General features: G+C 41.6%; 1 long non-coding RNA gene across 2 annotated transcripts in view; it reads right to left on the reverse strand.

Annotated features, from left to right (window-relative positions):
• The window catches only part of LOC116665380, a 162721-nt gene that overhangs the window by 53586 nt on the left and 83890 nt on the right, over positions 1-25245 (reverse strand). The window lies entirely within an intron of this gene.

The following is a 25245-nucleotide window of genomic DNA, read 5'->3' on the forward strand; positions in this document are numbered from 1 at the left end:
CATGTAATGCTGATTTTGGAACGTGTCCATGCAGCTTTTCCCAGGCTAGACAGCCTTGGGAACCACTGATAGAGTGGCACACCAGGAGCACAGCCTCAATCACCAAGCCCAGGGCAGGGCAGCCTTTTCTGTGGATAAAATATGTGAGGGATGACAAGAATCTTCCCAGCATGGGAAGTGGCAGTAACAAAAAAACACACACCAGGGGAAAACTGTGACGGCTTTGCCTCTCCCAGCCTGGCCACGGGGACGTGTTATTGGAAAGACAGGCGACTTCTCCTTCTGCCCACCCATCCCATTTCTCCTCTCTGTTTGTTTGTTTCCCTCTTTGCATTCAACTTGCCCTCCCTTCTCCCCCTCCCTGCCCCCCTCCCCCAGACCCCCTCCCCCAGACCCCACCACCACACTTTGAAGCCGAGATGAAAGCCCTGTGTTGTGGCTGCTGGCACCACACGAGCAGGGGGACCGACCGCTGACGTGTGCTTTAGTTTAAGATGCTGCACTTTTCTCCCAAGGAAAAGGGGGGAAAATCAGCTTGAAACAATACATGGAGAGCATACTTTATGTATCTAGGCCTCAAACATGGTCCTAATTTTTCAAAGCTTTTTGTCTCCAAGGATAAGAAAAGAGCCTAAAATGTGGTGTGCGCCCTCAAAGTGAATGCCTGTGAACTACGAAGGGTTTGGGGCTGCTCTTTTTTTCCCTATGGTGATTTTTTTTCAGTTGAAGTATAGTCAGTTACAATTTGTCAACTTCTGGTGTACAGCACAGTATCCCCATCATGCATATATATACATATATTTATTTTCATAATCTTTTGCATTGAAGGTTATTACAAGATACTGAATATAGTCCCCTGTGCTATAACAGAAGAAATTTTTTTATTTATGTTTATAGATAGTGGTTATCATTTGCAAATCTCAAACTCCCAAATTTATCCCTTCCCACCCCCTTTCCTTGGGGGTGCTCTTGTTTATAAACATGAAACAGGAAAGAGGCAAAAATCCAGCACAGGAGCTTTTTGGTACTGACAGAACAGCAGATCACAACTTCCTCAAGTGTTGTTGACACAGCTTCTTTATTTTGAAATAGCATATTCAAGCGATGCTATACTAAATGATTCTGAAGGAATGAGTTCCAGACATTTGCTTAATTATTCGGTTACCAGGTTTAGCAGATAAAAATTCAGGACACCCAATTAAATCCAAATTCCAGCTAAACAATGATAAATCTTTAGTGTATGTGCCCATATCTGGGATAAGCTCATGCTAAAAATTTACTTGCTAGCTGTGTGAAATTCAAATTTAACTAAGTGTCCTATAATATACGTGGCAACTGCACTAGTTATGACAGTTTTTAAATCAATTTATCTTTTAAAAATTTATATTAAAACATTTTAAAGCCTTGTTATAATATGAATTTAATTGCCATTCATCAAATTTGAACATAGGGAATAATTAATCTATCATTCTTACTACAACACAGGCTGCCTGTAGTAAGGCCTTTCGGTGCCCCTGTCAACCCATCCCCTAAACATACACACATATATACAGCCCCCCACACTATCCTCTATGTGCCCCCAGCACACATATCCCATAGGGGTTTAAAAGGATTCTATGTATGTAATTTTTCCATCAAAGAAAGGATTGGCTAATGTGTTGCTTCAAGCAATAGGTCAGTATTTATAATCAACTCCTACCATGGAAAGTGCATATAGTTCCCACTTGGCCATTTCTTAAAACTGCAGCTGCTTTGTCAAATAGCAATAGCTCATGAGATCTAAATGAAGCATAATTATTTTTGGTTAAAACATTTTCCCCAATTTATCTACTTAATGCCCTGAAACCTGATTTTATTATCTTTTGTTTACTTTAAAAAAAAAAAGGTGCTTATAGACACAAAATCAACCCAAAGGAACCATTTGGAAAGCTCAGCTGATTTGGTTCTGAACGCCGCGTCTGCAGACCTCTCATGTCCACTCTAGCTCATGTGATCTTGTGTTCACTTGGAACTTGGGCAAAGTTGAAGGCCTGGTATTTTTGCCCCTAACCACCACCAATCATGGAGACTGAAGAGGGGGCTAAAAGAAAAACTAGGAAGGGAGAAGATGTCCAAGTGGTTTGGAAATCTCAATGTACATGAAATGCAAATGGTGCTCAGATAAGTGGTGCAAGCTGCATTTAAACCTGTGGCTGGAAGATCGTTGAGCATTGGCTAGAGAGTCGTGTCTCCCTTGATCAGCCATCTTCCTCCCTACCAATACTATTGCTTTTGATTATGCAAAACATTTCTGTGTTAGAAAAGTGGTTCTTATTAATCAGATTTTCAGTGTTAAGTTCACTTCTGCTTCCTCTTTAATCAGCACCAGAAAAGGAATTATTAGAAAATTTCTTGAACATCAATATACTTTCCAGGAGAACTAACAGGGTTTCAACTTGAGACTGACTTGAAACTAGATGGCTTTGACACAAACCTAGATAATGTTACATGATCTTAACTCTTCCAGTTTTCCAAACGTAGGCAAGCCAACCTTCTTAAGTGAGTTTTAAAATCTACCTTATTTGTGAAAAATAAAATGGAAGGAATATAGTTATTCACCTCCTTGTCCCACTATTCAAACACTCATCTGCACTCACCCTGTCTCCACTTCTCTGCTTGTACAGAACGAGAGCTTGTTTACCTCACAGATCCACGTATGTGTTTAGCTGGTGAAGTAGTGATGACTGAGTCTGGAGAATTTGGTCTAATTTCAACTTTGATGCTAATAACTATATAAACTTGGACAAGTCTACTCCTCATTTCTAGCCCAAAGGCTGAGAAATAATAATATGCTTGATTTTTTTGAAAATTGGAATGTAAACCAGATGCTCAAAAATTCTTAATCTGAAATTCTGTTTCTACACCAATTTCCATCAATAGGTCTTCTTTCTACTCTCAGTATCAAAAGACAACATTGTATCAATTAATTTCACTCAATTCAACATTTTTTTATGGCAATGGATCATCTTTGGGAAAACTTACCCCCAAACAGAATTACAAAGAATTACATGTAAAGGACTGAAATTGTCAACCATGAGATCTATGAATCCTTTCCTTTGGGAAATTAGAACTTGTGAATATTGTTTTGGCCATTGAATTTTCAAATAAGGACAGCACATGGATATAAATAAGTTTCTATTCATTCAGAGAGTGTGGGCATCACATATGTGGGCATCACAAATTCGAGGATTTTAGCTGCACTGGAGTACAGACAGACACCCAAGGAAAACACACAGTTTTCTTTTAAGAGAACAAATGACACCATCATTGCTTTCAGCAGTATAATCAAATATAAGAGGACTTGGATCAATTATAGGGTTGATACGGCATATGGCAAATGCTGTTCTTTTAGGAAAAAATGCAAAATATGGAGACTGGGAACCAGGAACCAATCAAGGGAATATCTGAAAAATGAAACAAACATCTAGTTTGCTGATCAGAACCAGGACCCAAGGATTATTGTGGAGAAATCATTGAAATCATCAATCGGGCCCAGGGAGAGTAAAAATGACAACCTGGATAAAGGGATCGAGGGAGAAACTGCACAACAAAAGCATCATGAGGGAGCTGTTAGAGTCCAGAGGTCCTTTCTTCAGAACTCCAGGTCTCTGGGGTCAGCTTTCTTCTCTCTGCAGCTCCCCAGCAAATGGAACCAGCCAGGTTCCTGTGCATTCTTCCCAGATTCAGACTTCAACAATCTGGAGGCAGTCTCCAAAGAGGGAATTCATTGCTCTCTCTGTCCTTGTAGGTCTCCTTTTTCCCTTAACATACCATTCCAAAAGCTCTTTAATAATGAGATCACTTAAAAATGAATTCAATATCTTGTAGTAGCTCACGGTGAAAAAGAATGTGAAAATGAATATATGTATATTCATGTATGACTGAAAAAGTGCGCTGTACACCAGACATTGACACAATATTGTAAACTGACTGTAACACTATAAAAAATTTTTTTAAAAAAGGAAAGAAAGAAATCACATACCAAGTTAGAATATTTGACTTCACTGCTGCCAGAACTTCTCTGTGATTAAAAGCTTTTACCTACCTAGGTATTTTACTTAAATATGTGTTTGGGGGGAAAAAGGGGGCTTTTCTATAGCACACATGGTCTTTTGTATGTTTGTTTTATTATTTTGTTCATTATTTTAAGAATGAATCATGTCCTTTAAAAAATAAATGTAAGCCAACATAAAGAGTCTCTTCAATGCAAAGTTTTCTGCACTGACAGCTAACACTACTTTGCACACATCCTTCTTTAACTGGGCCAAGTTATTATTCAAGTTGTCTTCCTATTGTGACCAACTATCTCTCAAGATACAGAAAATGCGCTCAATATTTCACCAAAGATGGGGATAAGAAGTCCACGCATGGAGCCCACTTCTCTACTGATTTGCATGCTCAACTTAGAACTCTGTTTCCTGTTTTTTAAAGGACGTGAAGAGGAGATCTGCATCAGCTTGCCCAGCACCTACCTTAGCTAGAAAGGAGGACAGGAGAAGAGAGGTGGCCCCATGGGAGTCTATTCCAGAGGAGCCTCACAGCCCCTCTTCTGAAAAGGGTCCTGAATATCCTGGGCTTGGGACATTGACTCCAACTCAGAAGAAAGAAATCCCCATTTTTTCTGAGAAACTGAAAGCCTCATTCCTCATTCTGACCATAGCATGGACATTCTAGATGTTTTACCTCACCCTCCTTCTTCTACTTGCCAGCAAGAATTGGAAGGATGTGGCGATCCTTGGGGCCACATAAGCCACACAGCACTGTCCCCGTCCCCCTCGTGAAGCTGAGAGGCATACAGGTATCATGTCTAGCTTGCCTCCTTCTCAAACTGTAGTCCCAGGAGAGGAAGAATTTGTTCACTCATTTAACAATTATTTAACGAGTAATGTACTAGGAGCCGACGGTATGTGTCAGAAACCAGATGGGGCAGATGCAGTGGTAAGCAAGAGAGATGTGGTTCAGGCAACCAAGAAGCTTGCAGTCCAGTGAGAGAGCTGACCATTAGTTGACTGATCACTCAAACATAGGAATGATTTAAAACTGGTAAGTGCTGTGAAGAGGTGTTATAGAATGTCAGGAGGATATAGGGATTTCTAAATACATTTTCACAAGTGCTCCTATACAGTGCTGTAGAACTGATTTTTGAGGGGTTGTGGGGTGCGGGAATGTGGAAGAGGGCATAACTTGAATGCTTAAAGCCTATCCATTCATCAAAAAAAGGTTCCTCAATACTATGCTCTTCTTGAATTTGGTAAAGCTTACATATTCACTGTTTATAAACTTCTATCATAACCCAGTAACACAATATTAATTTCTGTTATTTCTATGTGTGAGAGGAATTGATAAATTTTGTATGGTATCAATTCCTATCTAACCTGACCTTGCCAGCTCCTTCAAACAATGATGTCTACATTATAACAGCTTTACCTGTTCTGGAGTTCTGAAATACACTCCACTGGAAGGTTATCTTCTGTTTGTAGCCATTTGTCCTCTTCATTTGTATCTGAATGGAACGACTGTAGATCTTCTCAGTGGCCATTTTCCAAGACTTACACATGAAATAATACATGCTTGTGAAATTTGTAAACTAGCAAATTTTTTAAATTAATGTAAAAAAATTAAAGAATATTTATTCTATCCAGAATACAACAGATCTAAAGTATGTATGTACTAGTGTACGCCCATGTATGTAAGTAAACAAACCTTCCTCTCTTTACCAGGTGGAAAAATGGGCAATAATAAATGTCAAATACTTGATTCTTCAAGAGGTTTGTTGAAGCTTCCAATAACCTTAAAGCCCTTAATCTCCATTTCATGTCTTTTAAACATGTAAATGAATTCAGTTACACTACCTTCTTATGTGTATCACAAAACTTTTTCAAAATGTATTAATAATGGCAGTGTTTCCATCATGGTTTTTTTTTTTTCCCCAAATTCTAGCACAAAGCTTTAACAGCTAGAAAAAACATTGCTGCTACTGGTAATAACAATAACAAACTCTGCCACTTGCTGTCTGTGTAATCTGGGTCAAGCAACTTATTTTCCTCATCTGTAAAAGGAGTGAATTAAGACCTAGCTTACAAAATTATTGTTACGATTAAAGATAACATGTGAAAAGTGTCTGGGACTTATAAACACTCCACAAATTGCCATGGATGGTGCTGAGTATTATAAGATTCTGGTGGTTTAATTTAGCCTCCAAAGAATAGAAAACAAACATAGAATCCCATATGCAAATTATATTATGAAAATAAGAAAGCTTCAATAAGATAGTTCCTTTTCATAATGGGCTGAGCATTCAAAGTTAGCAAAGTTAACAAAGCTAAGCAAAGTTAACAAGTTCCTACATGAAGCTACACTGTTGAGGTAGAATGAAACAGCTGGGCTCTGAGAATGAGGCAAAGAAAAAAAAAAGAAAGAAAAGAAAAAGACCTAAAATTGCAACCAGAAAGATCTCTAGTTGTGAGACATCAGTTGGGGGATAAAACAAAACTGGCATCTCCTTGGGTGGTTTAGTAAGTGGAAGATCTGGCTTTGGTTAGCCAACAGCCCACCAGCAAAGTAAGTAAGGGCTAGGAAATCCATCAAGGTGCCAATGACCAACTGGAAGTCGTTCATTATGTCTAAAAATGAAATCAAACTCAAATTAAAAGGACTAGTATTGCATGCCACAAGGCTGCATGTGGTATCACTTGACCCAATGAAATAATCTTTTCTCACAGCTTCTGGGAATTGCTGCTACCAACTTGTACATGATTGAGTCAACCAGAGAAGAGGGCAGAGCCATTATGATTGGTTTAATATATTATTCTTATTCACTTTTCAAATGGCATTTATCCCAAAGAATATTATGCTCTGCAAGATAGCTCAATTTGGGTTGCCAATGGGTCTGAACTTCTTAGTTATTTTCAGAAACCATGATTCTACCCTTTGGCAATACAACTGACTAACACATTCTACATTTGGTGAACAGACACTAGTTCCTGCAGAATTGTTTATTTATTACTTTAAATTAACTACAAAGACAGTCCACTGGAAATACTAAACTGGTATTTCAGGAAGATTGCTAATAATTTAGAATTAAATGCCTCCTGACTTAACCATTTGGGAGAAACTACCAAATTTTCATTCTCTAAAAAACTTTAAAAGTACTTCTGTTGCAATTTGTATAACATATGCTCTGCATACAGAGCTTTTTAAATAGGATTAGGTTAATCCACAGTCTTAACATTAAAAACTATTTGACTGTGTGTAGCATGGTCTCCAAATGTGTGAGAGACATGTGGACTGGTCCTCACTACCATGAAATTCTTAGGAAGAATCCCTCAAGCACTTGAATCTCAGCTGGATGCCATGAATTTACATATTATAATGTGTGTTCTGTACTTAAGTAACTCTCTTGTTTGGAGGAATTTACAAGTCAGCAAGAAGACAGCAAAACACAAATGTATGTGTGTGTGTGTGTGTGTGTGTGTATCTATCTATCTATCTATTTATCTATTTATCTATCTATCTATAGAGAGAGAATATGTATATAGAAGGTATATGTGTATGTGCATATCTGTCTCAAAACTCAATACTAAGAAAACAAACAACCCAATTTAAAGAGTGAGCAAACAATTGGAACAGACACTTCACCAAAAAATTATGAATAGCAAATAAGCACATGAAAAGATGTTTAACATCAATAGTCACTAGAGAAATGCAAATTAAAACCACAGTGAGATATCACTACACACCTATGAGAAGAACTAAAAGTAGAAAAACTGGCCATACCAAGTACTAGTGAGAATGTGGAGGAACTGAAACTCTCATACACTTGAGTTGGTAAGAATGTAAAATGGTACAACCGCTTTGGGAAACAGTATCTCTTGATAAATCTATGAGGGCGAGTCTGGGAGGCATACTACAGGGCAAAGGTATACAGTAGTGCACAGCAAACTTCAGCACTATTCACTTCACTGTTGTCTGTGTGCATAGTTTGCCCCCCAGAGACATAAAAAGCATAATCTGGGTGGCCTTCTGTGGCAAATCCTACTAAGGAAGTTGGTTTTGAGGTGATGAATAGGATGTGGCTGGGGGTGGGGGCTGGCGAGACAATACATGTGAAAGCTGAGCAAGGAAGGCCATTCTTGAGGGGCAAGAAACCAGTTTTGCCTGCTGACTGCTGTATGAAAGTACTTGAAATGAGAAGAAGGGCATGTGTGATTCTGTAGGCAGGTCCCAGTGGTATGTGCCCCCAAAGCTGGTGACAAAGAATGAAAAACTCACTCAATACAAACCAGTATTGGCCTTTAAATAGAGGAAAATGAGGTCAATGAAGTGAAATTGCTATACTGGACAGTGTTTTTCTATTAAGCAGCACTGACTTCCGGAAGAAACCGAGAGCCACGTAAGAAAATGGCAAATATTTTGTAGGGCTGGAGAGAGGGCTGGTGCACACGGAGAGATATTGTTTCAGGTTTCTTAAAGAGAACTCAGGCAGGGAGGAGGATGAGGAGAAACTAAGATACTGAGCATCTGTCAGCTATATGTTGACTAACTGTAGCGGGAAAGCTAAGAATGAGTAAGAGTAAAGGTAGCTGCTACTCATTGATACTTCATTAAGTGCAAGGCTCCTTACTCAGATTAAACAGTCTTCATACATAATCCAGTCTAATCTTCACAACAACAAACTGAGACCCATATTATTGTCCCCATTTTATAGACGAGGACATCAAAGAACAGAGACTTAAGGAAATTGCCCATTTTCCTTGGAAGAGGAAAAGTTGGGACTTTGACTCAGATCTTACTTACTCTTTCATTTACCCAAAACTGAGACCAAGAATATAAAATACCATTCTGCAAAAACAGTAAATAGTGTGATTCCAGAAACTTCTACATAGTAATTAATGTCACTAGCTGATGAAAGAGACAGAGTGTGAGAGCAACAGAGGGAAGAGAGGGGAGGGTAGCAAGTGGGGAACACTTTGTCAGCAGTCACCACTTCATGACCCTTGTCCCACCTCGAAGGGTCTCCAGGGTCAGTCTAAGACCGCAGGGTAAATTATCATCTGTTTTAATCTGCCCTCCAAGAGGATTTGCAGTTCTTTCTAAATATGAAAGCAGCTTGTTTTCTTTTTAAACAAATTGCACTTCTAAAATGAAGTTTGATTTTTCCTAGAAATCCTGGGAATTTTGTGTGAATGAGAAGGAACAACAAAAACATAAATTTTTACTTTACAAAAAAAAAGTTTACTTTCCAATGCATCTTGACTCCGTGTCACATTAGAATCAGCGGAGATGCTGGTGCCCAGGGCCTCCGCTCAGACCAGTGAAGTCAGAACCTCTGTGGGGGAGGCCTGGGCATCAGGATATTCTTTCACACGGCTCCTCCATCAGGTATTTCTAATGAATAGCCAAGTTTGAACACAGAGTTTGGAACCTTCTGGGTCACAGCTAATTCATTTAACTAGGATCCTGCAAGTCACATGACATTAAAAGCTATGTGATGACCTCACCCTTGTCTTCGAAAACTATGAAGTGCTTCATCCTGTGTGCTTCAGTGGCTCACTCAAGAGGAGATGAACGTCTACAGGTCTTGCACACAGCCCACCGGAAGATGAGAAGAGGATTTGGATCTCAGTTCAAGTTTTCTGTCACGGGTATGGATGACAGGGGCTGAGGCAGGAGTGAGAGTGGGTAGGCTCTGCCAAGAGCAGGCCAAGTGACAATCTCTCAGCTGTTTGGTTTTTACATTAATGTCTTTCGTAAAAGCTTAGGAAGGAAACATACATGTGTAATATCTATACCAACATAAAGTTCAGAATTTTTCAAGTTTTCAGAGATAAAGTCAAAGCACTGAATGATCCTTCTACTTAGAGTTTATCAGGAAAGGAAAAAATACATCAGGAAACACTTGACATCATTCAACTGTAGAAATGACTTGAAGGCTTGTTTTCTCCATCTCTCGCACCCCAAGCACCTGCGTAGCATGCACTTCACAGGCAGTATTTGGGTGCAGGATTAGGTAACAATCAGAAAACTCTGGTCCAAATCCAGGTTTACCCGCTAGTAACTCTGTTATCAGGCGACTGACCATAATGACCTGTAGAATGGGGGAGAGACACTGTAACTGCTGCCTACCTCTGGATACCAAGTCAGAGAGGAGATAACACACATGAAAACATTTTGTATGGAAGCCCTGTATATATAAATTGTTTTCATTATTTTTTCATTTGCATTACATGAGATTTAGCACCCTGCCTCTAGGCAGGAATGAGGCTTAAACCTCTTGCTAACCTCAGACTAATTGGAACCAACATTTGACAGCTTCCCATTGGCCTGCTTCCATGTGCTGTGGAGTCCTCAGACTTGTCAGCCCCCAGGCCAGTGGAATGGCTAAAATAAAGGGTAGGTGATCTCGTCTTCCACCTGGTATATTCGATTGATTCAACATTTGCAATTATTGGGAAGCATCATGTCCTTGTATATATCAAAATCATTGTATATATCAAAATCATAATCATAAATTATTTTTTAAAGAAATCCTGTATCTCCCTTGCATTCTGCAGGCAGATATTCACAAACTCTTGCACACCCTAAGCAATGTTTGCAGGCCTCTCCATTATTATTCATATTGTTAAGCCCTTGAGGAGCAGATTTCTACCTACTGGGCAAAAACTGGGGACCTGAGACAATAAAAGAGAGAAATCACACTTTCTCTTCAATAAGCCAGATCACAAGTTAAATGATCTGACAAAAGTAGGCCATCTTCTGTACTGTCCAATAGGGTAGCCACTACCCACATGCAGGTATGGAGCATTTGAAAAGTGGCAAAACCAAACTGAAATTCACTGCATACCAGATTTCTAAGAGCTAGTTCCAAAAAGAAGGAAAACAAAATAGTTCAATCATTTTATATCGATTACCTGAAATGGTAAGATTTTGGATTTTTGGATTAAATGAAATAATTATTAAAATGAATTTCACATTTTTTTTCATTTTTTTATTGATTTATAATCATTTTACAATGTTGTGTCAAATTCCAGTGTTCAGCACAATTTTTCAGTCATTCATGGACATACACACACTCATTGTCACATTTTTTTCTCTGTGAGTTATCATAACATTTTGTGTATATTTCCCTGTGCTATACAGTGTAATCTTGTTTATCTATTCTACAATTTTGAAATCCCAGTCTATCCCTTCCCACCCTCCACCCTCCTGGCAACCACAAGTCTGTATTCTCTGCCTGTGAGTCTATTTCTGTCCTGTGTTTACGCTTTGTTTTTGTTTGTTGGTTTGTTTTTGTTTTTGTTTTTTAGATTCCACATATGAGCGATCTCATATGGTATTTTTCTTTCTCCTTCTGGCTTACTTCACTTAGAATGACATTCCCCAGGAGCATCCATGTTGCTGCAAATGGCATTATGTTGTCGGTTTTTATGGCTGAGTAGTATTCCATTGTATAAATATACCACCTCTTCTTTATCCAGTCACCTGTTGATGGACATTTAGGCTGTTTCCATGTTTTGGCTATTGTAAATAGTGCTGCTATGAACATTGGGGTGCAGGTGTCATTCTGAAGTAGATTTCCTTCTGGATACAAGCCCAGGAGTGGGATTCCTGGGTCAGATGGTAAGTCTATTCCTAGTCTTTTGAGGAATCTCCACACTGTTTTCCATAGTGGCTGCACCAAACTGCATTCCCACCAGCAGTGTAGGAGGGTTCCCCTTTCTCCACAGCCTCTCCAGCATTTGTCATTTGTGGATTTTTGAATGACGGCCATTCTGACTGGTGTGAGGTGATACCTCATTGTAGTTTTGATTTGCATTTCTCTGATAATTAGTGATATTGAGCATTTTTTCATGTGCTTTTTGATCATTTGTATGTCTTCCTTGGAGAATTGCTTGTTTAGGTCCTCTGCCCATTTTTGGATTGGGTTGTTTATTTTTTTCTTATTGAGTCGTATGAGCTGCTTATATATTCTGGAGATCAAGCCTTTGTCGGTTTCACTTGCAAAAATTTTCTCCCATTCCGTAGGTTTTCTTCTTGTTTTACTTCTGGTTTCCTTTGCTGTGCAGAAGCTTGTAAGTTTCATTAGGTCCCATTTGTTTATTCTTGCTTTTATTTCTTCTAGGAGAAAATATTTTTTTTGAGTGTGCCTCCTGAAAAATTTAAATTACATATGCGGTTTGCACTGTATTCCTATTGTACAGAGCTGATCTAGATTCTTGTTTCACCCTCAGGAAGACTATTCATAGTTTTCTGGTTGTCTCTACAATGTCCATCTGGATAGAGCTACCACTCTTAAGGACACAAGCATAAACAATAAACTGAACAGGGAAATTAAGTAGTCTCTGGATGTGTGTGTGTGTGTCTACAAGTAGGACTAAGAAGAAAAGTCTGGCTCAGTTGTCCTTTGTGGTTCAAAATAAAAGCTACTCAACCCCTAGAGCAGTGGTGTGGGGTCGCCAGCAGCAGCTTCACCACCTGGGAATGTGTGACCAATGCCAAGTCTCCAGCCCCATCCTCAGCCCTAATGAGTCAGAGACTGAACGGAGGTGGGAGCCCAAAGTCTGTGCTTTGACAAGGCCTCCAGTGATTCCAATGTGTCCTGGATTTGAGAACAATTGCCCTGGACAAATTGAGGCCTGAGACAGGGATTTTCCAGATCTGTATGCTTGATTTTACCAAATTTTTCTAACATTTAACTTTGTAAACGGAGCATACAGCCCAGACTGACCAAATGATGACTTAAATTGAGATCATTAACTTTTATCTGTTTGGCAAATGATGATCATGTTGCTATTAAGTAGAGAGGTCACTTTGGGGGTCCAATTAAAAATGGTATCTTACACTCGAGATATATTTGATCATTTATTGACTTTCAAAATTTTCAGAGACATCTTACAACGTCTTTCTGGTGAGCACGGAAAGAACTGTATTCAAGGCAGGAGATGCTGTTGGTGACTCTCCCAGGTCACCTTTACCAGCCAGTGTGCCCATTCCTCCAGCTTCTGCCAGTGGTGAGCTAAAGGCTTACACCTGTCACATTTTCCAGAGCTTTGCCCGGGGCTGATTGGAGCCACTTCACTGGGGAGCCTTGGGAGGTTACACCACAACCATCACCATAACACCCATACTTCCCCATCCCCAGCAGGTAGCCAATGACTGATAGGAAGATACAAAGGATACAAAGCCTGGCCCCTTGGCCTCCAGGTGGGGCGAGATTTAAACTTCCCACAATCAGATCAAGGACCACACCCTTGCCCAGCTCCTTCCCCTTCCTTATCTTGCTTCCCTCCCTCCCTTACAAGGGTTTCCCAAGAAATGTCTGTCAATAAGTCACATAAAACTGAATCCCTGTCTAAAGATCTGCCTTTAGGCAACCTCACTAAGACAACTGCATTAGAGTTACCTGCTTTATGTTTTATCTACCGAACATTTTTCAACAGAGCCTTCGCCTCATTACCCAGGCATCTGCAGGATGCTCCTCCCTGTCATCTAGCCACTGATTAGAAAGGAATGCAAAATAACTTAATAATATCCCAACCAAAACATGTATAACAGGGTAAATCTGCACATATTCAGCATTCCTAAAACAGATGTCAATGTTAGCTAAGTAGACAGAGGGAGGGGACTAACAACACATCTTCCAAAGAACCTGAGGAGAGGTATGTTCATCTACTGAGGTTAGAGCAATGGTTTTTAATCATTTGGAATCCTGGCAGCTTCTAGGAATTTGATGAACGTTAAGGATCCTTCCCCTCAAATAGGCACAAAACCCCATATACACAGTATTTTCATGAATTTTCAGAAATTTTGTTAGACTTCTGAAATAAATTCTGGATCCCAAGGAAAGAATTTCTGCCTTAATGACCTCCATAATTTGAAGGATTGAAATGCAAGTTAGTGTTAATAATATTTTTAATTCCTATTTCATCTTCCATATTTAAGGTATAGGGCTAAATCTATTACCCCTCTACCCAAACGCAGGCTCCTCAGCCTCTCCCCCAGGCACTGTGGGCCCACCTCTCCTGCGAGGCTGCCTGCAGACTGTCCTGAAGCTGCAAGTTCGACACCAGGAGGCCAAGACATCAGATTCACAGCCATCTCAGCCCAGCCCAGCCCTGAACCAGGCTGACTCGAAAGCAATTAGGCTTAGATTTAACACTATAGAAAATTGATACCATCCCCTCCCTGGCATGCCTTGTTACCACCCAGAACATAACACCCCCCAGAAGTCTCTTCTCTTTAAACTCTCCTCTCCACATTGTCCTCTGCTTCCTCTTCTCTCCTCCACCTTCTCTCTGGCCTTCCAAGCCTTTCCTCTCTTCCCTCCGGATCCTCCATGCTAAGCTAAACAAAACTCTCTATACTCTTGACCTCTGTATTGAATGTTGATTTCCTTCACTCCTTGTGCCTTAATTAACGCTGGGCTTTTCCTCCAGATGCAGATGGAGCAGATGCTTCTATCCGGTCTTCCATGCTCCACGGCCCAGGAAGGAGGGTCAGTAAGAGAACTGGACTATTCTGTTTGCCTAGAGCAGCACCACCCTCCTCTGCTGGCATGTTTCTCCCCCTACCAGATCCCCAACCTTATTCAAAAACAGGCTGTATTTTCCCTCATCTATTTCAGGAAATTTCATCATGTACCAATTTTTCAAGAAGAAGATTCAATTTTAAAATTTGCAAAACAGGTAACTTGAACATAGATGTATTAAGTTAGGCTTCCTAGAAGCAGATCCTGAATGGGGACTCAGTTATACCTGATTTATTGTGGGGACAGTCTCAGGAAACTCTTGTAAGGGAGGAAATAAAGCTGGCCGGGGAAAGGGGTGGAGCTGAACACGGATGGGGTCCTTGACTGCTTGTGGACAGACAAGCTCTAAGATTTAAATCTCACTGCAGAAGGGGCCAGGCTCCATTCAAGGCGCTGAATATACAGTGCTACACCAAACAGACAAAATCTCTACTCCCATGGGGCTGCCGTTCTCTTGGTGGAGGCAAGATAAACAAATATACATCAGAAAGCAGCAAGTGTCATGAAGAAACAGGCAGGGGTGGCTAGAGATTAGAGGGTTGGGGGCATTTTTTTGGACACAGTGGTCAGGGAAGACCTCTCTGGGAGGTGATATGTGAATGAAGTGAGGAACTGAATCACACAGCATCCGGAGGGAAAGCACTTCTGGGAGACAGCAGAGACAGAGATCCTGACTCAGAAGCACATTTGATGTATTCAAGGAAGGGCTGGGAGACCTGTGTGGCAGGAATGGGGACATAGGTGAAGAGCTGACAGGGAATCTGATGGGTTAGATTGCACACATGGTAAGACCTTGGGCTTAATTCCGAAAACAGTCTTACAGGTCCCACCTCCCTAGGCAAAGTGATTGGTCTATGGCTGGACTCTTGATCCTAATTGGATTAATCATAGCCTCCCCACATTACCAGCCACAGTATCAGACCCAACAATGGCACCTAACTGGGCCAGAGTTCTCCCCACCAAATGTTCTCATTGGAGCTAAGGGTTCTTCTCATGTGGCAAAGCTGAAAAAATACAAGAATAGAAGCCAAAAGGTGGAAAGATGCAAAATGAGTGGTAGAGAAAGACAGTGCCTTTGTGGGGGCTGGGCAGCCTTGATTCTGATCACCCAGGAGCAACTCCATCTACTCACACCTTCTCCTCAGTTTGGCCACATTTACCAGTAAATGCTCCTTAACCTGCACTAATGCGACTTGGATTTTCATCACTTGGAAGTCAGCATTCTCCTAACTCCTAGTGCTTCTTCAGACTTAATTCTTTCGCTCATTGGGAGGAAAAAAAGCCACTTGCTTGTGCCATCTCTTTATGGCACATACCATCTTTTCTTGTAACTGTCATTTAGCAACTTCCCAGGCACTCCCTTTCATTCATAGAAAATTGGCATGCATTTCAAAGCGTTCCCTCCTACCCCAGCTCCAGCGTCATCCTGAACATGTACTTGTCAGGACTCTTGACCCTGGCCTCACACTTCCTTGGCTTCCTCAGTTCACACTACTTCCATCTCTGCCTTACTTTAATTAACTATTTGCATGGCCAGACTCTGCAATATGTTATCCCTGAGAAGTGTTCCATATCAGAAATCTTGAATAAACTCCAGCATCTCAAACTCAATCTTATCCTTCCAAATAGAATGAAAGTCTGGATCTCCTGCTACCATGGGGGACCACCTGCTTTAGAACTAGGGCAACTCAGACAGGAGCAGATCCTGAAAGTTCCTAAGGACACTGTTTGATGTCTAATCATGTAGGCTAACATATACTTTTTTCTTAAGACTTGGTTGACTTTTCATCACTTGCAGCAGAAAGAGTTGCTGCAAATGACTAATTCAAGTTCTGGGTTAGTTGCCTGTTATTTTCCTTAGCAAATATTACACGTATGTTTTGTCCCATATCAATATATATTCACTATTCACTAGTCTCCTCAACCTTTCTCATATTTTAAGCATGCTCATATTTATAATTGTTGACCAACCACACTGTTTATCACTTCTTGAGAAAACTAAAGCACACACACTCGTGCATAAAATGCATCCATTTTAAAACTCAACTTCCTTCCTCTCTCTCATCTTTCCTCTAGTCTCAGAGAACATGCTCTCTCTCCTACATGCCAAAACTCCACCTTGTCTAGACCCAGTTCTCCATCCTGTCCCTACCATTTTTTCCTGAGAAATCCCATCTCAACCCTGACTCTTCACTTTCTCCATTCTCTAAGCAGACTCCTTTCCTCAGCTTAAAACCATGCTTATATTTCCACCGCCTAGAAGACTCCCTTTCCTTTATGCCGTGTCCTCCTCCAGCTAGCCTCTGTCTCCACAATTACAAACTCGGTCTGCTAACCTTCACAGGTAAACTCACCCACCTCTCACCTATACCTACCCAGCTATGGGCTGGTAACTGACAAATTTTTATCCAGCCCAAATCTCCCCCCATAGCTTCAGAATCCCAAGTCTAATACCTCCTGACATTTCAGCATCTCAGGGTACATGTCTGTAATTGAGTTCACCATCTCTCTCTCATTCTAAGCCTGCTCTTTTTCCAACGTTCCTTACCTCACTTACCATCACTGCCATCCACCTACTCATCCAAGCTAACCAACCATTCTCCAGTCTTGAGCATCAACTTTCTAAATATTCCTCAAATCTCTGCCTGCCTTTCCACCTCATCACCTAGACCACTGCAGCTAAGTCAGGCATCCCCCAGACCCATCCTCCACTGCTGAAACAACTTCCTATCCAAAATGCAGACATGACCATGTCACTCTGACAAAAATCTGTCACATTTTACAGATCTATCTGAAACTAAACAAATGTTTCTGGGAATATCGAGACTCATCAGTTCATAGAGGCACTAGTCATTCTTAAACCAAACTGGAAATTTTTTCTCCTTTCAGCCAGTTTGAATGATCCATGGCAACTTTACTCCTCATTAAAATGCCATCAAAGACTATGTCCAGCTTTCATCCATCATGTCAATTGTTTGTCCCTCTCTCCATAAAATCTGATGAGTAACATCAATGTAGAAATGAAGAAATGTGTTGGCACAGTAATGGAGTTCATAAGAATATAAGGTATGGGATTTAGATCAATATGAAATATTTGAGGGGTAAGCGGGTTCAGTATCCAGTATGCTTGGTCTTAGCCAAACACGGCTTCCCAAAAAAACACCCAAAATGCTTAAAAAGTTTCCATCAGATGGATTGAAAAGGCTCTGCAGACTTCAAAGTCTGTTTTAAATGTTTTGATGAGTTACGTGTAAATGAACATGCAGATTAAATTTGCATCTAAGTCCACATGCTCTTAAAATATTGAGGGAAAGTTGCTTTGCCAAACATGCTCGGGGTTGTTCTGAACTCAAATCAGCTTGCAATGTTCAACAAACCTAAATGTGGCAGCGCTCACCCATCTCTTCATCAGTCTCTTTACTACTTCAAAGCATAGTCACTAACCAGTAAGTGTCAATGAGAAAGGGGAATGTACGCAGAGGATTAAACTGAAGGGAAACTGACTTTCAGCTCAGCTAAAGGAGCAGATGACGGCTGTTGAGCTATGAAAGTTAGTTTCTTTCTCCAGATTCTAGCTGTCCAAAATCTGACTTGCTCAACAGATGGTGTATTTTTTGAGCACCTACTACATGCCAGGCCCCATAAAGGAATCAAAGAGTTACATGGATCTTCCCTTGGCTTTCCTGGGAGATAGAAAAATTACTTCCTTTACAAGCCTAAATACATCACTACTATCTGGAAGACAGTACCCAAATGCAAAAAAAGCCATGGGAAAAATGGAGTAGAAGGTATAGGAAATGTTCACACACATACACTCACCAGCCTACACAGCAAGAGACAGGCACACTGTGGTTTATGCAGTCCTAGGGTACTTGAAGGGCTAGAAAGCACATCCTCAGCCTCTTGTCCTCCTCAGCACTGGCTGGTCCTGTGTGTCCTGGATCTCAGCATCCCATCTTCCTGCCTGGAGCATCCAGATTGTCACTGGAGTTACGGAAAGCCCAGGTTTGCTAAACACTGTTGACTGTCCCAAACGGAGAACTACCTAGCTCAGAAATCACTTTGCCAGCATACAGCTTGGTGACAAAAGCAAGAGATGCTTAATTTGGGGGTTTCTAGCTTAAAAAAAAAGTTACCAGCTCCCCCTTGCTGACTATGCTGGTCAAAATTCCCTGCAACCCAAGCTCTCAGTCCACGGAGACTGATTCTCTCTTGAGATTCCACCTGATTCAAAGTGGCTGCTGCTAATTAATATTTTTAAATTTTGTAAGTTCTTCCACATTTTCCTGATGAGAAATAAAATATGATTATCTTACTCCCCCCAAAAAAAACTCACAAAAGGGAGAAGAGTTGAGGGACTACCTTTAAAATTTCCAAAACAGAAAGGAAAAACCTTACAGGATAAGGAGCCCTTTGATTACAGGCATTCTGAGAGCAGGGGCCTCACTTTTTTTTTTTTTTTCATTCTTCCCAATAATGCTTAATTCAAAAATCACCATCCATTAATTAACAAAAACCCCCAACACTAAAATCAAGGCTAAAAGAGGGAAGGGCAGGGTAGGGTAGGAGGAAAGTGGAGGAGATTAAGGAGCAAGGATCCCAGAGAAGAAGACTCTCTGGTGACAAACTACATCCTTTTCACCTTCTCCTGGTTTGTACTTTGTCAGTCATTTTCAGCTAGGTAAGACATGGGAACATTCCCCGCCTAAATGATGAGGCTCAATTGACTCCACATCTCTAACATTCTCTGGACAGACTGGAAACAAACACGGCAAGGGAATGAATGAAAGGACCGGGACCATGCTCCAGAAGTAAAGGAGGGTTTTGGTGTGGGTCGCCGCTGTCAGTCTTTTCCTCAGTAATCGTCTCACGGCGATTGAGTTACATTAGATATTGTGGGAATGAATTCTTATGCTGGCAGTGGCCTCGTGTTAGAGCAACTCTCCCCTAGATCAAGGGTTGCAAAACTGAACAAGAAAAATGCACACCCACAAAAAGTCTCCTCCGGAATGTGGAGGCTTTATTATTTCCATTTTGAGTGGTGTTGCATCCTTGCCACAAATTCCAAGGTCATGTGGAGAATTCTCAATTTTTGACCTGCTTCCGAGCTTCCCAAGAACAAAGACTCACCAAATCAGATTTTCCCAGTACATAAATTACATCCAGGGAGTAAATCAGGCACCTCTGGAAGCAGCACTGACTTTTTTAGGCCACCGGGACAACTATAACTGAATTACTGCTTCTGTGAAATAACTAGACCCTTGTCTTGATCTGAAAGAGCTAATTCAGGCTCTTAAAGGGCCGAATCTAGTATTTTTTAAATATTCTGGAAGACTGTGGGTTCAACAGCATGGGTTGGGATTACGTAGGTTCATGTCAGATCAAAGACGGATAGTCTGGTGGTCAGAGGATGTGATAAAGACCTGTAGCAGAGAGCCAAAGTCTTCACTGATGGATATACTCCTGAAAGATTAGTCTTGACTCTCTCCTCATGTCCATTTACTTATCCGTTAACCACAGTGGTCCTGGACGGGACAAGAAGGGGATAAGCAAGCCAGAAGTTGCCCAAACCTCCAGTCATCAAGCAGTAAGGCTACTACCTGTGGTAAAAACAGCAGGAGGAGACTGCTGATGGATGAGTCCAGGGCTAGAAGCTGTCTCTCCCTACCTTAGCCCCACCTTGATCACAGCACTGTTGTGTGGTTAATTCACTGGCTGAATGAAAATTGTTAAATACCACACATGTGCTCAGCTGAATACTAAACAAATCAAGAAAGAGTGATTTCTATAAGTACGCATTTACTTATTAAGTAATTAGAGTTTTGGAGAAATTTTTTAATTTTGCTAATACTTTCAAATGAATGAACATCTTCAAACATCATCATTATGGAAAAGAATGTAAGAAGCAAGCAAATACACTAAATGATACAATTAAATCTGGGGGTAAGATTTACATGATGCAAGTGCTTAAACTATTTCAGGAATTATTTTAAGCACTTTATATTTTAAATTTTTTCTTTGTTCCTCATGTGGAAATACATATTCTCAGGATAATAAAACTTGAAAGTATCTAGTGAATATTTAACCTGATCCCTTTGTTTTTACCGGTTCACTTCATGCTTTACTATATTTGTTAATGTTTTTACTTGAAAGTATGAAAAACAAAAAAGAGACATTCATAAGTCCACAACTTAATCACTGCCATGAAGAAGTTTATAAAGTAAGATATTAAAGTACACCTCTCCGATCACACTATCCAGGAGCAGTTTGGGGTCTTCTCTTTCTTTTTCCTGTATTTATCAAGATATTTCTACATTAGGAAAGAGAGAGAGAAAGAGAGGGCAGGAGGCATTTTTAAAAATCTTGTTCTAGCTTTTGATTTAGAAAATGCTTTTTCAGTCTACAATATATCAGTGACATTACTCGGGGTAAGCAAACAGAGATTCTACTGTTTTTAATGGTTGCATGGTATTTAATCACATTATGAACCATAGTCTAGTCAATCCTTCCTGTACTGATGAACAGTTAAATTCTTTTCTATTTTTTTCTATTACAACCTTAACTAAAATAAAGAATCTTGCATAAATATATATATATATTTTAAATTTTTCTAGGCTCTGGTGAAGTGCTGAAAGGGAAGATGCTAGATCAAAGACTCCCCTTTTCGCTCGCAGAGGAACTGATGCCCCAGCACAGGTCTGTGGAGATTAGCTTGATGTAAGCAGGGGGCTCAGCACCCGCGGAAGTGGATAAAGCAAAGTGAACAGAGGAAGCGTCGAGAAGAGAATTAGACATCAAGGATTCCCGTTTCACTCTGAGAGTTAGGTACCTACTTGAACAGTCATGTGCTGCTATCAGGGCCTCACTACAAAAGGGACTTTGGACAGAGTCCCCTAACCCAATGGAAGATCAGCCATGGTGGAAGCCGGGAGCCTGGACCTGCTGTTTGGTGGCAGCCCCTGAGGATAGAGGAGTGAGAAGGGACTGCAATTCGGACCAGGAACTGTAAGAAGAGGAGAACATGACTAGAGATCGAGGCAGAAGAGGCCCAGCCCCACAGCCACCGGTGGAGACCACAGACAAGAACACTCCCTGGGGGCTTCCAAGACATTGCCTGTTCTGTGATCACTCTCCTTTGTCCCCAGACTGTCCATGGAAGCTGCTATACCCCAAAGCCTTATAGTACTAACACAACAAGCAAGAGAAAGGCTGTCCCAAGTTCCAGGAGGGGCAAAGGCAGCAGAGGCCAGGTTACGTGGGGAGATGGAGGCAACAGCAGAGAAGCAAGCTGATGCCTGGCCCGACTCCGAGCAGAAGAGACCAGACTCTTATCCGAATGTACCAGGGGAAGGTGGCCTGGAAGAGAGAGGCAGAGTCCAGATCCTTCTGTTTTACCCAAAAAAGGGTCTGCAGCAGACACGTGGGCCACAAATGTACAGCACTGTAATCTGAAATCTTTTTCATTCTGGCAAATGTACCAGAAACACATTCACCTCAAAAATCCAATAGCGGCTTCAAGAGGATTTTTTAAGTCACTCATTCCTTACCACACAGATTTTAAACTTCAGTTACCAAATCTCTGTGCCAGATCCAGCGATTTGCTTCCACTACCTCCAGCCTCTGCCAGCCCCTCACCCATGCCGCCTGCCTCCCGCTGGCCCCGAGCCACAGCTCTCTTGTTGCCGTTGCCGACTGCGCCAGGCTGCCAAGTGCTCCCAGTGGCGCACAGACACATTTGGCATGGAGGGGAGAAGGCCAGGACTTATTTTTCCCCTCTGCTGGCTCTTTCTTTCCCCTCCCTTTCCCATCCTTTCCTTCTCCTCCACTGCTCTCTCTCTCTTTCTCTGTCCCTGTCTGTTTCCCTCTGCAGTTTCTCGCCTGCTGTAAGTCACAAACCAAACCACACATTTCTCTCTAGATCCTCTGTTACCTCTCTAGCTATTACATATTACTCTAGGCACCTATTACTCAGGGACACATTGCACCTCGGACTTTGATGTAGTGAAAAGACAGAGAAGAAAAAAACTGGTGAATTCTCTAGGGAAGACCATGTCTGAAACTAAGATTCCTGCAGTTAATCCTTCCACATGTCCTTGCTAACAAATGTTGCAGTAAGTAATTACACCATCATTCCCGTTCAGCCAAAGAACCCAAAGAGTATGAACTCCAACCCCACCACCATCCCCCCAACCACCGCCACCAAAAAAGTGTTTGACTTTCCGACACCATGACCGACTTTATTAGAGTCGGAGTTTGGGAGGAAGCGCTCTGTCTCTTGCTTATCCTTTACACCTTGAGAGTTCAGGTTTAGGGCGCAGTACAGCATACCTTCTTTTTAGGACCATTATGCACTGTGGCACAGGAAATCTGGACTGCTCCCTGCAAGTAGGGATTTACTGGACAGTGACTTGCTGCCAGGAGAATACAATTATTTGTGAAATGAGAGGGCTTTGAGGAAGCAATGTGGCATACTAGAAAGTGGACAGATTCCACATGGCAAGACCCATACCCACCTTAGAGGAATAAATAGGTGATATGTGCAACATGAGTGGTAAAATCCCTCACCCAGGAAGGGTGCTCAGGACTGCGGTTGTCCTTTGCTTTGGCCTGTGGGGCTCTGGGATGTGCGACAGCTTACCCTAGGCTCATCCTTCCCTCTTACCAGGACCCGTTGTTATGACTATTGGATAAATGTGTATATGATTATAGACAAGGGCTGTGGTTGTAAGTAAAAAATAAATGACTGAGGGAAAGAGATGAGTCTGACACTGGCTGGATGTCTCCTATGGACCAGCGTGGTGTTGGACCTTTGTGTATTATCTTCACTTGGGTTTCCTGGAAACAGATTTTGAGATGCAGAGTTGCATGCAGGTTTGTTGGGGAGTGTTCTCGGGAGATACACGTGTAAGGAAGAAAGGAGGCAAGGATCATGCAGAGAGAGAAGCTGATCCATGACAGTAACAGCTGAGACTTCAGCTTATCCCGTGGGAAGCTTTGGAGCTGAAATGCCTTCACTGATATGCCAAATTGAGGCAAGAGGCTGGATTTTGGATGTCCACATAAGCCAGTCATTGACCAGAGACGATTCCCTTGGGAGGGAGTATAACCTTGGGTGAGGCAGTTCCATGCTGCTAGGGCAACTCCTATAGGGACACGGATGTGTGTGAGCCCTCAGGAGCCAATATTCCCAGCTTTGGGTCAGGGGTAGGGGCGGCGCATCAACCCTAAAGAGGGGATCCAGGCAGAATGCCACAGCTTCCACTGCAGTCCATGCCTTGCACCGTTCAGGTCCACTTGCTTCTCCTATCTGGGAACAGCATCTCCAGATTCTAGCTTATCTTGTTTCTTGGGATGAACCAAGTCACCATAGCTGGAGCTGACCTCAAAGCCGTAACAGATAGTCATCACTTCTCCTCCACCTTCCATTCTAGATACCTCTCACTCTCAACTAGCATCTCTGCTGGTCAAGGAAGCTTGCCTGGTATGGTGACCCAGGCCCTTCTTCCTGGCCACCATGCGTTTCCTAGGCCATGGCTGATATACTTGTCCATGTACCGTTACAACTGGGTGTGGGAGCACCGATCATATTCTTCCCTCTGCTCACTGTCTGGCAGCAGCCCTACCTTCTCTTGATGGTCAGGTCAATTGCTCCTGCCCGTATGGTGACTCTTTTTCTGTTGGCCTCTTAGCAAAAAGAAAACTGAGGTGACCAGATGATAACCAAGTTTGCGGCACTCCTACTGTTCCCTAGTGGACACATTCTCCCTCTGGGAACTAAGACCTCTTGACCCACAGAGCCTAAAGCTAAGATTGCATGCTATGTTTTGGAGGATGGTGCCCCACCCTCAGATAGTATTATTGTCATACTGGCATCTCACTTGTGTATTTAAAAGGCCACGACACCATTCAGGTCAGCAGCTTCTGTGTGTGATGGGACCAAGAAATCCATAATCGTGGGCCCAATGATGCATATCCTTTGCTGTAAAGTGGACCCAGTGGCCCAAGGCAACGTTATGCAGTATTCCATGTTGATGAATCAGACTCTCTGTAAGTGCTCAGATAGTGGTGCTGGGCAGAGTTTCTATGGGCAGGAAAGGCAAACTCATATCCCAGAATATGTGATGATTCCGGTAAAGATGAATATTGCCTTTTCCAGAGTAAAAGAGATCCAGAGTAATCAACTAAACCTACATCAGCATATCATAATCACCAAAATCCATAGTTTAACTTAGGGTTTACTCTTGGTAGTGTACATTCTACAGTTTTGCACAAAAGTATGACTTGTATCCATCATTATAGTATCATATAGAGTATTTTTACTACCGTAAAAATCTTCTGTGCTCTGCCTATTCATTCCAACTACCCCCCCTCACCAACCCCTGACGCCTGGCAGACAATGATCTTTTATTGTCTCCACGGTTTTGCCTTTTCCAGAATGTCATATAGTTGGAATCATACAGGATGTAGCCTTTTCAGACTGGCTTCTTTCAATTACTAATATGCATTTAAGGTTTCTCCAGGTCTTTTCATGGCTTGATAGCTCTTTCTTTTTAGCACTGAATAATAGTCTATTGTCTGGACGTACCGCCATTTATGTATATCCACTCACCTACTACAGGACATCTTGGTTTCTTCCTAGTTTTGCAATTATGAACAAAATTTCTACAAACATCCACAGA

Source organism: Camelus ferus, chromosome 8 (assembly GCF_009834535.1).
Source record: "Camelus ferus isolate YT-003-E chromosome 8, BCGSAC_Cfer_1.0, whole genome shotgun sequence".
Classification (NCBI taxonomy): Eukaryota; Metazoa; Chordata; class Mammalia; order Artiodactyla; family Camelidae; genus Camelus; species Camelus ferus.